Source organism: Sciurus carolinensis, chromosome X (assembly GCF_902686445.1).
Source record: "Sciurus carolinensis chromosome X, mSciCar1.2, whole genome shotgun sequence".
Taxonomy (NCBI): domain Eukaryota; kingdom Metazoa; phylum Chordata; class Mammalia; order Rodentia; family Sciuridae; genus Sciurus; species Sciurus carolinensis.
Genome location: NC_062232.1, coordinates 95,460,259 through 95,478,283, shown reverse-complemented (window position 1 = coordinate 95,478,283; position 18,025 = coordinate 95,460,259). Strand labels below are relative to the sequence as shown.

The 18,025-nt window shown below is 41.7% G+C and overlaps 1 pseudogene; it reads right to left on the bottom strand.

Moving 5' to 3' along the window:
* Positions 1–865: 865 nt before the first annotated feature.
* On the bottom strand, positions 866–1,746 carry LOC124971615 (cyclin-dependent kinase 4-like; annotated as a pseudogene).
* Between the last annotated feature and the right edge of the window lie 16,279 nt (positions 1,747–18,025).

Sequence of the window (18,025 nt, the reverse complement as noted above, 5' to 3'; positions counted from 1 at the left end):
ATGTATATTTTAATAGCTTTCTTGAGTTTTCATTATATACATAAAATTCACCATTTGCCTGTTTTAAGTATACAGTTGAATTTTTTAGTATTTTATTTGTCCTGATAAGATCTCACATTTCCATTTATAATTAATTCAGGTTCCTATCCTCAGCCCTAGTCAACAGTTAATCCACCACAAATATGGTAGGGGTTTCTGCTTACTTATGGTAAGGGTCTTCTGGGTTGGGGGGGGTCTCTGATCTGCTTCAATTCCTTTTTATTGCCAAACATTTCATTTTATAGATATAACACAAGCTACTTTTGCATTCATCAGTTGAGGGACATCTGGATTTTTTCCACTTTTTGGCTACAATAAGGTTGCTATGTATGGTCATGTGGTCACTCTGTGTTTAATCTTTTAAAAAACTGCCAAACTGGCTTTAGTGAATGTTTTATTTCAGTTCTTGTATTTTCAACTAGAATTTCTCTTTGGTTCTTATTTGTAATTTCTATCTCTTCACTGACTTTCTTTATTCAGAGCAGTATTATTTTTTTAAAATTCATATTTCTTTGTCTTGTTTTGTTTTCCTATATAAAAAATGATCCCAATATCAAGGTAGGGAAAGGGAGGAGAGATAGACCCCCTTAGTTTATAGAAATAGGGGAGTAGAAGGATAAGCCTCCAAAGGAGGGATGGGTGGAAAATGTCTTTAAGGCAGCCAAATAGTCTCTGTAAAAAGTTGGAGCCTTCACAACCTCAGAGAGAAAGGCAGAGGTTGCCTTGTTTCTCAATCGGGTTCTCTCCACTCAAGTGTCCAGAAGAAGGAGAAAGGCAGCATCTCTTCCTTCTGTGGCAGCCACTCCAGAGCTCACTCAGGATCATCTTATGTAGATGAGTGTTGCAGGGCTCAGAAGGCAGAGATTCACTTGTGTGGGTTAAAAGCAAGCATTTCCAGCAGTAACTGAGCTTCAGACTCCTCCATTTCAGGCACCACCAACTGCACCAGGTGAGGTCCTCTGGGGGAAAAGGGTCCTAGTGGGTAGAGATACATCTCAGGGCCAATCATCCTCTGGAGGCCTCCCGATTAGGTCAAAGATTTTGCCCAACTGGTCAGCTTCAGAGTTTCCACTGAAGAGAGGCTTCCTGTGAAACATCTCTGTGAAGACACAGCCAACACTCCACATGTCCACAGGGGTTGCATATGTAGACTGTGGAAGAACTTCGGAAGCGCGGTACCAGAGTGTGATACCCACAGGTGTAAGGGCCATCTGGTAGCTGTATATTCTGGTTAGGCCAAAGTCTGCCAGCTTGACTGTCCCACCACTTGTCACCAGAATATTCTCTGACTTCAGGTCTCCATGAATGATGCAATTGGCATTAAGGAAATCTAGTCCTCTTAGAAACTGGCATCAGATCCTTGATGGTCTCAGCTGGAAAGTCTGGTGATGGTGCCTGCCTTGTCCTTAGGTCTGAGTCATTATGCTCAAACTCTAGGGTCATCTTGATCTTCTCATCAGTCTGGGAAGTGGCACAGACATCCATCAGCCAGACAACACTGGGATGTTCAAAAGCCTCTAGGCACCTCAATAAGGCCACCTCATGATCTGTGGTGATGGGGAGGCCCCCTCCAGCTTCTCCTTGGCTGGGATCTCTCACACTCTTGAAGGCCACAAAGTGGCCACTGTGGAGGTCATGTGCTTTGTACACTGTCCCGTAGGCACCAACACCAATTTCAGCCACTGGCTCATATAGTGAGGTAGCCATTCTCATGTTGTGCCCAAAGGCTCGAGACCCCACAAGGACCACCAGAGACCACGATCAATGCAAGCAGCAAAGAGTCATTTATTAGCAAGTTCGAACCCGGTCCTCTGTGTCCTTAACCAGTGACGCTAAGAGAGGCCCCGAGCCCTTGTCAGCAGGGTTTTTATAATCAAAGGCAAGCAGTTTTACAGTGTTCTTTTAATTGGTTAACATTTGAACAGCTAAACCTCCTCTGGTTGGGTCCGGCCAATCTATTTGATTTTCATTGGGTCCTGTCAGAACTGAACGGTCCTAGTGGAAGAAGGGAGGAGGGAAGGGGTGAACTATGTAGGAGATGAGTCGGGGCTAAGCCCCGCTCCCGTCCTTGACGGATAAGGTCTCCAGGCAACCGCACATTCCTCGGACAAATATCTCTTAACAACCTTGGTAAGCACAGGGGCCCAGCAGTCCTGTTTGTCCTTGAGACAGTTAGCAGCACAGATACCACCCTGCTCTCAACATCCCCCCTTTCCAAGAACATTTAGAGAGCCAATCTTGGGTCTCTATTGTTCTAATTCTTGCTGCTTAATGGGCTGATATTGGCTGAAGTTGGTGGCTCCAAAAACTGGAGCTACAGCTATGGTTATGGCCAGAACAAAAGAACAAATCAAAAGCAAGAACATAGTCACAGTCTATGGCGGCAAGGCTTGATCTTTAGCGAGTTGTCCTTAGACCTGTCCACTCTCCAGGCAGAGTCGTCTAGGGCAGGAAGCACGATGTCGGAAAGGGGTTCAGTCAACTTGGCGTGGGTGTGATGAATCCAGGAGGCGATGCCGTGGACTTTGAGGGCGGTGGGTGTAGTCAAAATGACCATGTAGGGGCCCTTCCACCGTGGTTCCAAGTTGCTCTGTCGATGTCGCTTCACTAGGACCCAATCACCCGGGTGGAAGTTGTGAGGAACAGGAGGCGGGCCTGACTCGTACAGACTTTTGAGCTTAGGCCAGACTTCTCTGTGGGCCCTCTGCAGGGCCTGGAGGGAAGATAAAAGTTCAAAATCATCTACATTTTTTTTCTTTCAGTCAGATCAGGGAGTATTGGAGGCGGGGTCCCAAACATGATTTTATAAGGGGTGAGTCCCATCTTATAGGGAGAATTATGCACCCGATATAGGGCATAGGGAAGGAGAGTCACCCAGTTACCGCCAGTCTCCAGGGTTAATTTGGTTAAGGTCTCTTTTAAAGTTCTGTTCATTCTCTCTACCTGTCCTGAGCTTTGGGGTCGATAAGCACAATGCAGTTTCCAATTTGCCCCAAGTACTGAAGCCAGCCCCTGACTTACCTGTGAAGTAAACGCTGGCCCGTTGTCAGACCCTATCATCACAGGAAATCCTTACCTTGGCAGGAGGTCCTCTAAAATCTTTTTAGCCACTATCTGCGCCGTTTCCCGCTTGGTGGGGAATGCTTCAACCCATCCTGAAAAAGTATCTACAAAAACTAATAGACATTTATACCCATACCTTCCAGGTTTTACTTCAGTGAAATCAACTTCCCAATATGCCCTTGGCCTATCCCCCCTTAATCTATTTCCTGATTCCCACTTGCTATATCCTGCATTTGTTAACTTACAAACTCTGCAACTTTTGACAATCTGTTCTATCTTATTTTGCACACCTTTAATTCTAATTCCTGCTTGCAGCATCAAGTCCTGTAATTTTTTTTTGTCCCCATGTGGGTGGACTGGTGGAGCCTGCGCAACACTTTCTGCCCCATCAGTTCTGGAAGTATCATCCAGTTTTCAGAGTCTTTCCCCAATCCATCTAAGCATTGGGCTAGTGGTTGCTGGCGAATCCATGATAAGTCCTCTTCTGTGTAGGTTGGGTCTTTTGGGAGGGTTTGTGAGCCAGAGTCTGGGAGTTGAGCAACCGTGATCAAGTCTCTCTGGAGGGCTACTTCACGTGCCACCTTGTCTGCTAAGCAGTGCAGTTGCCCCTGGATACTGGATCAGATGGTTTTTGATGCCCAGGGCAATGTACGATAGCCAATTTCTTGGGTAACCAGAGGGCGTCTATCAGGGACACAATTTCTTCCTTGTTTTTAATAGATTTCCCCTCTGCGGTTAGCATTCCCCTTTCCCTGTAAATAGCCCCATGAATATGGGCAGTTGCAAAGGCATAACGACTGTCCATGTATACAGTCAAATTTTTTTTTTTTTTTTTTTTTGTCTTTTCCCATCGTTAGAGCCTTAGTCATGGCTATCAGTTCTGCCTTCTGGGCAGAGGTGCCTATTGGTAGAGGCTCAGCCCAAATTACCTCTGTCTCAGTCACTACTGCTGCACCCGCATACCTTTGACCCTGATGTAGAAAGCTGCTCCCATCTGTGAACCATACTGCATCTACATCAAGCAGCGGATGATCTTGCAGGTCTTCTTTAAGCCCATGAACCTGGGCTAGGATTTCCGAGCAGTCATGTATGGGTGTGTCCAGGTCAGGGTCAGGAAGCAGTGCAGCAGGGTTGAGGACTGAGGGTGCCTAAGTCCTCATGTAGAGCTTCGTCCAACAAGGTGGGAGAATTTTGAATCCCTGCAGCAATCTCGTCCAGGTAAGTTGTCCATTGATACCCTCATCAATGTCTGTCCATTCAAAGGCAAATAGCTCTTGGCTCTTTGGAGCTAGAGGCAAGCTGAAAAAGGCATCTTTTAAATCCAGCACCGTATACCATTGTCTGTAAGGAGGAAGTGCACTGATTCCGACCCAGATCATGTACTCTGGAGTTCCCAAGTTGTGGTCGATTACTCGGGAGTCTGTTTCCTTCTTTTTCTGCTCTCCCTCCCTGCACTGCTACTGCTAATGCTTTGGTTATCTCCCTAGTAGCCCTAAGCTGCTTTTCCTCTGGTGCATCTCTGTTATTGAATACCCGCTGGGCTATTCTCATTAAGTCTTGAATACTTTTCCCTTCTAAATCCTCTATTTTCTGTAACTTACGCCTTATGTGCGGTGCTGCCTGGTTAACAAAGCTCGTTACTACTGCTGCCTGATTCTCTGGGGACTCTGGATTCATAGGAGTATACCGTCTAAATGCCTCCATTAATCTTTCTAAATAAGCTGAGGGTGATTCCCGTTTTTCTTGCATGACTGAATACACTTTGGCCAAATTAGTGGGTTTACGAGCTGCTGCCCGGAGACCCCCCATTAGAGTCTGGCGATAAACCCGGAGTCTCTCCCTACCTTCAGCCTTATTGTAGTCCCATAATCTCGCGGAAGCCTGGACAAGGGGAAAGAAGCATTAATTAAGTCAGGGTTTACAGTAGGTTGTCCATCGTCTCCGGGGACCAACTTTCTGGCCTCTATCTGGATTCTTTCACGTTCCTTGGTTGTGAACAGAATCCGGAGTAGCTGCTGACAGTCATCTCAAGTAGGTTGATGAGTGAACATGACACTATCTAAAAGGGAAATCAAGTCTTTAGGGTTGTAGGAAAACTTAGCATTTTGATTTTTCCGATTATATAAATCACTTGTAGAGAAGGGCCAATATTGAAGCCGGGGATTGCCAGCATTGTCTGGCCGCCCAGTTTCTCGGAGTGGCAGAGCAATTGTGGAATCTGGAGTTTCTGGTCGGGAGGGGCCGGCTGCCCGCTGGGCTCAGCTCCGCGTTCACCTTGCCAGCCCTCCCGAGTCAGTTCTTTCTTCCTCATTTCCGGCTGCAGCCGCTTCTCTCTATTCTGCAGCCTCCAGTCCTGGGTCCTGAGGAGGAATAGGGGCTTGCATATAAGGAGGGAGGTTAACAAGAAGGGGGTCTGGATCTTCCTCCGGGAGAATAGGGTGGGGAGCTGTGGGCTTTAACTTTAATGTCCATAACTTTACAGTCATTTACCCTTGTATTAAAGTACTACCACATACTATCTGTTTTGAAGGTGATGGCCTATTATCACAAGTTACCTAGGTTGTATGTTCTGGAAGCAGCTACTTCTGCAAAATAGTAACAGGCACAGTTTTACACAGTGAAATTAGCAAGAGTAAAAACATATTTAGCTTGTATAATAGTTATCTTGAATTTTGGCTGAGTTCTACATTATATACCCTGTTTGAGATCACAGTAATCTTTACAACAAACATCAAACTTTTGAGCACAACTTTAAATGAGTTAAAGCCTGACTTACTTTGGAGTCATTCTAACATGTAGCAGGGTGAGGCAGAGCCTTATCTCAGGTAAGGCAGGGCTCTTCACAAGTCTTAAGTAAAACGTTCTAATCCTAAAACTAATTTTTGTCCCTTTTGCCATGACCAGCATGACCAAATTTTTAAGTTCAGTGAGGGTCAAAGGAGTATTAGAAAATAAAGGTTTATAAACACCAATTTTGAAGATTAAGCTGAGATCAGATGGAGCTCTGTTCTCTGATGGAAATGCAGATCTAAAGAGTTATGTTAGTTAGCAACATTTATACATGTCTTATTATTAGGTTAAAGGCTATGTAAGCATTATTCTTTGTTTTCAGGAGAGTTACAGAGACTAGAACATCTACATAACTTTTTCCCAAAACTGCAAAGTGCAATGTTAGGAACCCCGTGTAGCTCTCAAAGAAGTCCACTGTCCAAAGTTACTGTAAGGTGGGCAGGAACTAGAGAAGGGAACTGATGAAACACTGGTTATCTAGCAAAACAATTTCTTTCTGCCCAAGAACTGTGTGCCTGAGATCAATGTAAGAGCTGATAGGACTCCAGTACAGAGCCTCCCCAGGGAGCTACTGCCACAGCAGTTAGGCATCTTGTGCTCCTACACAGGAACACTCCCAGGTACCAGACATGCTACAGTCATGAAGTCAGGGACCCCAATCTCAGTCATTGTTGTCCTATTTTTGCTATTGTACATTATACTTTTTCTTAAATGTCATTTTAAGAAGTTTACATATATTGATTTCTGAGTCCCTATGAATATTAGTTAACACAGTCTAACATTATATCCAGAACAGGAATCAATCAAAGAAAGGCTGAGAGAGCTTTTAACTTTTTTTGTGTGTAGCAATATGTTTTTACCTTCTACAATGTGAACCTTTAAACAAATCAGGCTGTCACTAACTCTTAGATATACATTTACATTTAAATTTTTATCTCAGTGAAATAAGTAACCAATTTTACATATACCTTACTGATAATATGTCCCATAATAGAACATTAAATGATAGAAATAAATCCCCAATAAAATGTACTCTTTAAGTTTAATATTACCAGTACAGACAAGTTTATTCTGGAGAATAGCAGCTTGACAAATTTCCTGCTTAAAAAAAACTTGTATACCTGGAAAATATGAATACATTTAATATACAAGGAGTGACCATTTTACGATTACCTTGACACTTTAATCTTACTAAATTTAGTTTTTAAAGAAAAATTTAGACTCTGTAACATAGTACAATACTCTTAACAGTTGTTTAACCACAATTGTATAAACTCCAATTTTTAAGACTAATTGTTTTAAAGAATAAAACTTAATAGACACAAAGTTAAGAGTAAATTAGTGTTTCTAAGAAATCCTTGTTATTTTACCATGTCATTTTACCATATAGATTAAACTTTGGCTTATATCAGAACATTAGTATTTCACCTTAGGAAACACCTTAAATAGCTTTAGCTGTCTCACATACACACAACCAACTTAGTTACACATAGACTTGTTGAAACTTGCCCTTTACTTACACACAGACTTTCTTAGCACTTACTTAGACCCTCATGTATTCCATCACACAGGCACTTTCTTACCCTAAAACATTTTTTTTTATTAAATATATTTTTAAACCCAGAACCTTTTATTTTTCTCTTTCCTATCTGTTGGCCCCTTTTTGTCCACATTCTGAAACAACTCTTATGAAATTTTTGAATTTAGACAAATTACTCCGATTTAACAAGATAAAATACTTTGTGGTTAATAGTACTCTAATTGAAACACAGTGAAAGGGGAGATGGTAGCTCTAAATCCAAATCTAAGAGCTCCTTGAAGCTTAGCAGAACTGGAGGGGGAGCAGGGGGAAGTGGTAAGGGAGCAGATGGAACACTCACCCTCCGAGTTGAGGTTTTATCTGTTAGAACATAACTTTTAATAACCTTGTTTTTAGTAATGACACAAAGCAATTTTAAACTCTTTTTAATTTACCAACTTATGAAAACACCAATAATGTTTAAGTATGTTACCCCCATGTAATTTAAGGAGTTAAAAGTACTTGATGTTATTTAACAATGAACATTTTAACTTTGCAAATTAATCAGATGTCACCAACAAACACATTTGAGTAATCCCATACATGTTAACTCTAATTTACTTATTCTGTAAAAACCAAGATATCAGACAAGTGTCCTGAACAGTATTTGCTGTCTCTTTCCTGTTGAAGAAAAGTCCTAGAAACAATTGATATTAGACATTGTTTAACATCAACATTTCATTAGTTTGACCACCTGGAGACTTGCAAGTTATTTCTAAAGATATTTTACTTTTATTAGTTTACCCAATTTAAATTGAACCTTTTAAAATCACGTGAATAAAAGTATTTGGATCCATTTTTAAATTTTAATTTTAGGAGCGCTCACTTTTGATACAGACAAAACATGACATTAGCACGACATACAAATAATACAAAATCAAAGGCCTTGTAACTTTATAGGTGAATCTCCATTGCAATGTAACAGATGTTCAAAAACTCTAGTTGAATAAAAATACAACTGATCAAAAAAAATCATTAACCTAGGTATGCAGGATCAAAATTATGAGCTCAAAAATACAGCATTAGAGAAAAAACAAAACAAAACAAGAATCCTAGAGAATGAGTTAGTTCTGTGTAGCGGCCCAGGAGTTTAAAATGAACACCTTTTTTTTTTTTTTTTTTTTTTTTTATCTTCAGGTTACTCCCCTTTCCCGCTGAGACTGCTGCAGCCTACATTCCAATGCAGGCTTCAGCAAGGCCAGGCAGGGGAGAGGGAGGATCACCCAGGACTCTTTTAACCCTTTTTCTTCCTGGTTGAGAAATCAGGTTAGGTTTGAATGCAGAAAATCACAAAACATTATTTCTTACTATTTTTGAGGAATGGAGCTGCTGAGCTCTCTGCCTAGGGGGATTGGAGTAAATAAATCTCTCAGGAACAAGGAGAAGGACTGCAAAGTACCCTGCAATGAGTATCCCTAAGCCTAAGATTGGATTAACACAATGAAGAATTTAATAGAAGGCAAGAGTAAAGACCATATAGTACAATACACAAACAGACAGACACATAGCATGCTAAATCAAAAATTGGCTAGCTGGTACTTTGTCAACAAAAACAAACAATTTCCAATTATATCAAGGAGTTGCCCAGGCACAACACAATGCCTAAATGGGACAAAGAGTTAACCAGATGTGACAAGTCACCCGAATGCAGCACAGAAGCTGCCCAGATGCTGCACAAAAGCTGCCCAGATGTGAGAGTCACCCAAATGCAACAGAATTGCCCAGATGCAGTGCAAAATCTGCTCATATGCAGCGCAAAATCTGCTCAGATGTGACAAAGTCACCAGATGCGATGAATCGCCAGAATGCAACACAAACTTCTCAGATGTGACAAAAGTCTCCAGATGCGACGAATCGCCAGAATGCAGCACAAACTTCTCAGATGTGACAAAAGTCACCAGATGCGACAAGTCGCCCGACGGGTCGAGGGGACGTCTCCCGAGACCCTGCTGGGGTCCTATAGTGCGTCCACCAGGACTATGCCAGCCCAGAACCAGAACCTGCAAGCAATTCAGACCAGAAAACACACGGCAATGCCTTACTCACCAGCTGAAGGTGTCACTTATGACTCTATGATCAGGTATCTGGGTGGGCTTGGGGATCCCAGACGAGCCCCCATATGTTGTGCCCAAAGGCTCGAGACCCCACAAGGACCACCAGAGACCACGATCAATGCAAGCAGCAAAGAGTCATTTATTAGCAAGTTCGAACCCGGTCCTCTGCGTCCTTAACCAGTGACGCTAAGAGAGGCCCCGAGCCCTTGTCAGCAGGGTTTTTATAATCAAAGGCAAGCAGTTTTACAGTGTTCTTTTAATTGGTTAACATTTGAACAGCTAAACCTCCTCTGGTTGGGTCCGGCCAATCTATTTGATTTTCATTGGGTCCTGTCAGAACTGAACGGTCCTAGTGGAAGAAGGGAGGAGGGAAGGGGTGAACTATGTAGGAGATGAGTCGGGGCTAAGCCCCGCTCCCGTCCTTGACGGATAAGGTCACCAGGCAACCGCACATTCCTCGGACAAATATCTCTTAACAACCTTGGTAAGCACAGGGGCCCAGCAGTCCTGTTTGTCCTTGAGACAGTTAGCAGCACAGATACCACCCTGCTCTGAACACTCAGATCAAGGGAGACTCTCATGCCGGACCAAGAGCTGTGAGGACAGGCCTGTTATTGGGATTCCAGAGCGGGTTCCTTTGGCGCCATACACTTGAGGTGGGTGGGGGCTGGGTCCAGGGCAGCTGGACTATATGGGTGGGACCATGAATACAGACTGTAGGCTAGAGACCCTCTCACCCGAATCCTTACCAGGTGACCAGCTGTAGAGCAGTATTATTTGTATAGTTTAAAAATTTGTAGGCATGCTTTTATTCTAGCAAACTTCAAAGTTTATGGGGTTTTTCTTTGTTTTGCCCTTTGACTAGCACCTGAGCCCTCACAGAGTTAAATTCTATTGCCTATATTTTTCCTGACCACGGAAATACATAATTTTTTTTCAGTCTATTTCCACACACACACACACACACGCACACACACACACTTTTTTTTTAGTACCAGGGATTGAACCCAGGGGTACTTTACCACTGAGCCACATCACTAAGCCCTTTTGATATTTTATTCTGAGACAGGGCCTTGCTAAGTTGTTGAGGCTGGAACTTGCCATCCTATTGTCTCAGCCTCTTGAGGCCCTGGGATTACAGAAATGTGCTACTACATCCAGCCTGGATTCCATAATATATTATGGCAACTCTGCATTCTAATAATCCCCTAGGACTCGAGGGATTTTTTCCTTTGCTTGCATGCAATTTTTCTGAATGGCTTATCCAGTCTTTTTCTGTGAAATCAATTTTTCCCACGGTGTGCAGCCTTTGATGATGCAACTACCGTTTTTTTCCTCTTATCTTTATTTTTATGCCTGGTTTCATAGAAACCATCCCTAGGATTAATATAACTGAGTGTTTTGCCATTGATCTGTCATAGTTGTTGCTCCAATTCCTTGAGCCAGTAAAGCATCTACCCTTTATAGAGAGATGTGTGTTTAGCTTGAGGAATTCATTTATGTGTGTCCCATGTTGACCAGGAGGCTCTCAAGTGCCTGCTGTAGTCACTCCTGAGTTGGTACAGCTTACCACATGTGAGTAGCCTTCCAGAAACTCCAGAAATCTTAGGGTCCTTTTTTGTCTGTTTTTCTGGTTCTATCTGTTAAACTCTATCTGGACTACTATTTCTTTTGTTGCTGCTGGTTTCATTTAGTTATCAGCTTTTTCTAAACAGTTGGCCAGCAAAAAAGACTTCTGTGTAAATTCAATGACCACATCTTGTTATTAATGTGTAAGCGATATGCTATTTTCTGTTTTTTAATCACTTAAGGGAAAGTGGTGTACATCTGGGAGCAGAACAACTGTTGATTGACTTATGGCAGAGAAATGAGCCAAGACATTCACAAATTGAACTAAAAGTGTTCTCTACAACAATATGAAGGACTCAGTGTTTTCTCTTGAGACAGTATCTCTTTGAGACAGCTTTTGTCCCATGATATCACTTGGAAGTCTAGGAGAAAGGACTGAGAAGCTGTGTAGAAATGTGAGTATGTGCTTTTCAGCCACTTTTAGTGAAAGTTCTTCCTAGGCACTTGGTTCTCACTCCAGTTGTTAAAGTCACCATATTCCTGAAGTTTTATTTCTGAATTGAACCAGAAGGCAACTGGTTGGTTTATGTCTATTTCAAAAACCCTGAAGACTGAAGCGCAGTAATCTAGTGTAAAAAAGTGAAAATATTTTGGAGAAACCAACAGAAATGCTAAAATCTTTGGTTTTGATTTAGATAAGAGATCCAGGTTGTCTTGAGGGCTATTTCACCCAAAGTTTGCCAAAACCACTATGGTTGTGTCTTTGGATTCAGTACTTAGCATAGTGTGTTGCTCATAGAGCACTTACTCAAAATATAGACATAGTTCAGCCATTTTGAGTAGATTATTAGAGTTGTGCTGCCATGACCACAATCTAGTTTTAGAACTTTTCCATCATCCCCCAATTCCCTCATACCTATTTGCTATCAATCTCCACTCCTGCTGTTAGCCCCACACTTACAGACTATACCTCAATAAAACTGTGAAAAAAAACTAAATAAAATACTGTCATGTATTGCAATGTTGCCTTTATTTGTTGCTAAAAAATAAAATTAAAACAAAACTGTGCTACAGATTAAAAGGAAGAAAAGAGTGAGCATTTTTGGGTGAGTGGAACTTAGAGATGTTTGAAAATGGAGTTGTCCACATTTTAAGGATGAAAAGGCAGAGGGTATCTCCTGTCATCGTAATGGTCATAGCTGATAACTGTGACAAAATGGAGGTTAATAAGAGAAAAGCATAACAGATTTGTTTAATCTAAGTTTTATGTGATACTGGAATCTTCAGAATGAAGATATAAAGATATAGGAGGAAATGGTCATTTTATATTTAGGTTCAGTGAAGTAGGTACAGCTATGTAAGAAATGTGATTGAGTCTCTAGTTTTGTTCACATACCGCGTGGTTGAGGGAAAGGGTTTCTGTTGGAGGGATGGGCTGGCTGTAAATGAATGGCTAAAAAACTGAACCACAGGAGACAATTATCTCTTTTGAATCAGGGGCATGACCGATTGAGCCATGCTTATCTAGCTCTAATAATTGGAAGAGCCCACCTGTCCTTTATTTATAATCATACAGGTAAAAGAGAGGACAAGGAGGAGCTTCTTCTGTGAGAAACAGGATGGAATGGTGTTAAGGAAGCCATTTGCTCTAGCGGGTTGTCCCAGCAGGATGTCCCAGCAGGACCTGCAAATTCCAGTCAGTGAGCCACTGCATGGATACCACAAACTCCAGGCAATTTGGAACTATCTCTCAAAGCTTGCCAGTTCCTGGGAGCCAGATTTCTGGATCTGACAGCTCACTGAGCCTGATTTTATTTATTGGCCATGGATGGCTTCCCGCAATTGGACACAAAGGATCAATCTTTGTTTCTTTCTTTTTAGTACTGGGGATTGAACCCTGTGATGCTTAACCCCTGAGCCACATCCCCAGCTCTTTTTGTTTTTTTTTATTTTGAGACAGAGTCTCACTGAGTTGCTTAGGGCCTCACTAAGTTGCTGAGGCTGGCCTTGAACTTGCCATCCTCCTGTCTCAGCCTCTGGAGCTGCTGGGATTATAGGCGTGCACCCTGGTGCCCAGCACAAAGGATATAATCTAATAGACTGGGTGGGGAAACCCAGCAAACCTTGTCTGTTCAGATTCTTCTTGGCCTCTTACTTGTAGCATGTTTTCCTCCCAAGTATGACGCAGGACACCTCTGGAAAGAGAGTCTTCTGGCCTACTGCCAGAGAAGAGTAGGTCAGAAAATTTCATTATTGCAAGCTCTTAGACAGAAATGTGGGGAAGATTAGAATGATATTTTTAAGCTTTATGACTGCTTTGGGGAAAAGGAGTTCTAGTTTCTATGACCTGCCTCGGGGAAGAATAATTCTGGTTTCTATTGTTCACTCTGGGGGAGAATGAAGGGCAACACACAGGAGAAAGAAACCTTGAGTCTAAGAATGCTTCTGAGGCCTTTTACTGTTCTTTTTTCCTTTTTGGGACTGGAGATTAACCAGGGACACTCTACCACCAAATATATCACCAGTCCTTGTTATTTTTATTTTGAGTCAGGGTCTTGCTAATTTGCCCAGGCTGGCCTTGAATGAGTGATCCTCCTGCCTCAGCCTCCCCAATAGCTGGATTACAGGCGTGTACCACACCAGGTAGTCCAATGCCCTTTAAACAACATAAAACAGATTAATAAGAGAAAAGTATGAAAAATTATTTAATAAAGTTTTATATGACATGAGAGCCTTCAGAAACCTAGACCTAAAGACCCAGGAGAAGTTGTATACTTTCATGCTTAGCTTCAGTGAAAAATGGAGAGCCATGAAGAAATGTGACTGGACAAAAATGGTATGATCTAATGGTAATAAACTGGGAGGAACTTTAGCAAGGCCTGTTTCTTCAGATTTTTCTTGACCTCTCTAGTACTCCTTCTCCTCTGGGTGTGTGGTAAGGCCCTTGTGAAATGAAGGTCCTATATTCTATGTTCAAAAGAGGTGGATCAGAGAGTGACCTTTCCAGATTTTATGGCTGGCTCTGCAGGAGGGAATTTCTAGTTTCTATGATCCGCTTTGAGAGAGGAAAGAGGGTCAGAGAAGGTCAGAGGGAACTTCCTGCTTCAAAGAACTTCCAATCTCATTCAATTCAAAGTACTTAGCATGCTAAAGTGCCATACTTTGGAGTATAATTTCTGAACTCCAACAGAACCTATATCCCTTGTAAGAAATAGAAAATCCCGGTGGTCCAATTTCAAAATAGAGAATTATCTTTAAATGTAAAATGACATGGAACATAAGAAAGGCAACTGGAGGGAACAGCAGAATAAAAAGTTAAAAACTGTTAACACCAGAGTGTAAACATGTATAGCCCCTTAACAAACAGGAAGTGAGAAAGAAGCACCCACCCCTCACCTCACCTGACCCACAGAGATAAACTCTGCACATGCCAAAGGCACTCAACCCAGGAGGACTTTCCGACCACAAGGGAACAAAGGTAGGTGGGGACAACTAAAGGTATATTTCTTTAAATAACACAGTAGGAGACAGTAAAATCTAGGTGATGTTCAGGAAGATTGTGCATCCCATAGTACTCGGCCAATGAGGAACCCAAAGAGGAATCTTGCACTTGAGGGTATAAAACACATGTTGTTCCCAATCTGGGGCTCCCTGACCACCCGATCATGCAAGACTCTCATTAAAGTAAATCCTTGCTTTTTACTGTTCCTTGTGTATTTTAGTTCCTTCTTTGGTTTTGGACAAGAGAGCATGTTTCTCACACCCTGACACTTATTAATCTGTTAACTTATCTTTAAAACCCTACAGTGGGTCTGGGCATGGTGGTGGACACCTGTAATCCCAGCAGCTCCAGAGACTGAGGCAGGAGGATAGTGAGTTCAAAGTCAGCCTCAGCAACTTAATGAGGTACTGAGTGACTCAGTGGGACTGTTTCTAGAAAAAATATTTTAAAAGGGCTAGGAAAGTGGTTCAGTGGTTAAGCACCCCTGGATTCAATCTCTGATTAAAAAAAATACAGTGGAGTGGGACTGTAACTCAGTGGTAGAGTGTGTACTTAGCATAAGTGAAGCTCTGAATTCAATCTCCAGTATCAAACAAAAACAAAACAATAAGAACAATGATGACGAAAACCCTGACCATACAGTAAAGATATCAAAATTAGACTCTAGAAGCAGGTTTCATGTAAATAATTGCCAACTCCATAATCTAATGTTCTAGTAGGTTTTAGAATTGAATGTTTCATCGGTATGTTAGTTTTCGATTGCTATAACAAGATACCAGAGATAATCAACTTACAAAGACAAAAGGTTTATTTTGCCTCACAGTTTTGGAAGTTGTATTCTATGATCAATTTGCCTCATTGTATTGGTCCTGTGGCGGAAGCCTATAATGAAACAGAACTACTCGTATCATGAGCTAAGGATCAAAAACAAAGAGGAAGAAGCCAGTGTCCCACTATCCATTTCGGGGGCATGCCCCCAGTTATCTAAGGACCTCATACTAGGCCTTAACTCTGAAAGTTTCTTCAACCTCCCAGTAGTGCCAAGTTGGGTCTAAGACTCTTAGGATCTTTGGGAGACATTTCAGATCCAAACTATAGCATCCTGGTTTCTTTTTCCCTTTGAGTCTTTACATTGACTGCCTCTGTTATAGTCTTCTACACAGAAAGAGTACTCCAGTTAATAGGACTTAAGCTTGTTTTATGCATAAAAGTATATATTTAATTAATGAATTAAACATTTAGATAATGTATTAGATTTTTTAGCCAGGAAAGTTTTATTCATGTTAGAATAAATTTGTTGAAATAGTAATGGTATTTTCTTTTATGTTAGAGCAGCATTTACTTCTTGATATGTATCATCACTATTATTTTACTGTGTTTCCAACACAATAAAATTATCTTTCATCTTAAGTATAAACAAGTCTCTTCTGAGAGTGGAGTCTTTCGGGGATTTTACAGTTGCCTCATTACTGTGAATCTCATGTTACAGCAGTTCAGTCCTTGTCTCTGTTTCTGACTTCTTTCAGGGCAGGTCCTCTTCAAGATAGGATTTACAGTAAGATACACATGATCATTTTTTAATTTTAGTTGCAGCAGTGAATGAATTTTAAAAGGCTGATTTCTCTCTTCTATACTTAGGTACTTCCTCAGCCCATTTTGCAATAGTAATACTTGGTAAGATGCACTCTGAGATAGTTACATTTTCTGTTCTGGGAAAGCCAGTTTTGTGTAAGTGACACTAAGAAAGACACATACCAGACCAGGAACAGCATGAGCTTAGAAATCAGACAGTTCCACCTCTGTTCCTTTCAGCAGTATGACTTAGGCAAAGTATCTTTACCTCTGTGATCCTCAGTTTCCCCAGTAATGAGTCAAGTGGAAATTTTAAATGTACCAAGCTATCTACTTAAAACAAAGCATATTTGTGTCTGGTACATTGCCAGTGCTCAATAAATGACAATTATTATAAAATTAATAATAAAAGGATATTGTGTTTTGGAACACAGAACCAGTGAACAGGCCAAGTGAAACTGGTTTTGGTATAATTGTTTAAGATAGAAAGGTAAAAAAGGGATCATAAAGTTTCCCTCTGTGTGTTTCAGTCCAGTTTCTCAAGATCTTCACACATGAGAATCACAGACTTTGGGACAGGAGTCCCCGGTATTTCTCCTTTGCTAACAAAGCAATAAACCTTCTTTTTCCTTTTTCTGAAAACTGTCTTTATTGGATTGACATTGGGGACAAGGACTGAGCTTTTGGCAACAAATTCAGTGACCATAAAGGGACCCAAGAGCAGTCCCCACTGCAACTTTCTTGGACAGGCCTGACTCTCCAAGGAACCCCACTTCCATGCTGAGGATTCATGGTGCTGGTGAACTTAATGAGAGCCAACTTCTGGAGAGTTAGAAGACGGGGGAGTTTGCCTATGGTCTAACCAGAGAAGCTGTTCCTGTGAGTAAAGGGAGGGACTGAAGGACCATCCCAGCAGTTGCTGAAGCTCTTTTTGCTTCAGGGAACTCCCGCCTTCTCTCCCTGAATGGTACAGTTTGCCCCATCACAGTCCACTTTGAGAAAAAGGAAACTGAACTCAGTAGAGACACCCTTGGCCATTTGGTAAGTCCCCCAGTGTGCATACCAAGACCCTTGATTCCACATATCTGGTTCCTCTTTGTGAGACCATCTGGTCCCTCTTTCTGGGGACATCCGTGGCACCACTGGTGTAGGAGTCATGGTTAAGTGGGACACAAGAATCTAGGGATCCTTCTTATTTGTTCTAGATTCTTATCTGTTTGTTGGCCTTGGGTTTGGGAATTCCTTCTGGTTGTCTTTTTTTTTTTTGTATCTTTTACTGTCCCTTTTAAGACATGACCAATACTGCACTGATCCTATAGGAAGTCTCTTAGGAAAGATCTTGACTGATAAATGTAAAGGTGTCTATCTGTTGGTCATGGTTTTGGGGCTTCTCTCTGGTTGTTTCTATGTTTCTTTTTTGTATGATCTTGCAATTAGAGTTGGTCTGTCAGAGGTAAAATGAGTTGAAGAGCCACCTATAGGTATAAACCTGTCTAAGATGTTTTATTGTAATGATCTGGCTTTCAAATAGCTTTCTGGATTATTATACAATCTTGCAGGTGGAGTTGGTCTGTCAAAGGTAAAGTAAGTGGAAGAAATTTGTATGTGCAGGTCTGTCCGTTTTAAACATTCCTCTCTGTTAGCACTGGTTTTGGTGATCCTCTCTCATCTGTGTGGTTGGTGTGTGTGTGTGTGTTTGTGTGTGTTTGTGTGTGTGTGTGTGTGTGTGTGTGTGTGTCTGTTACTGTCCCTTTAAGACATGGGCCATGCTGCATTGATCTTACCAGTAGGGTCTTGAGCAGAGAGATCTTGACTGAATGGGCCACTTATAGGTATAAGCCTGAATAAGAGAAAGAC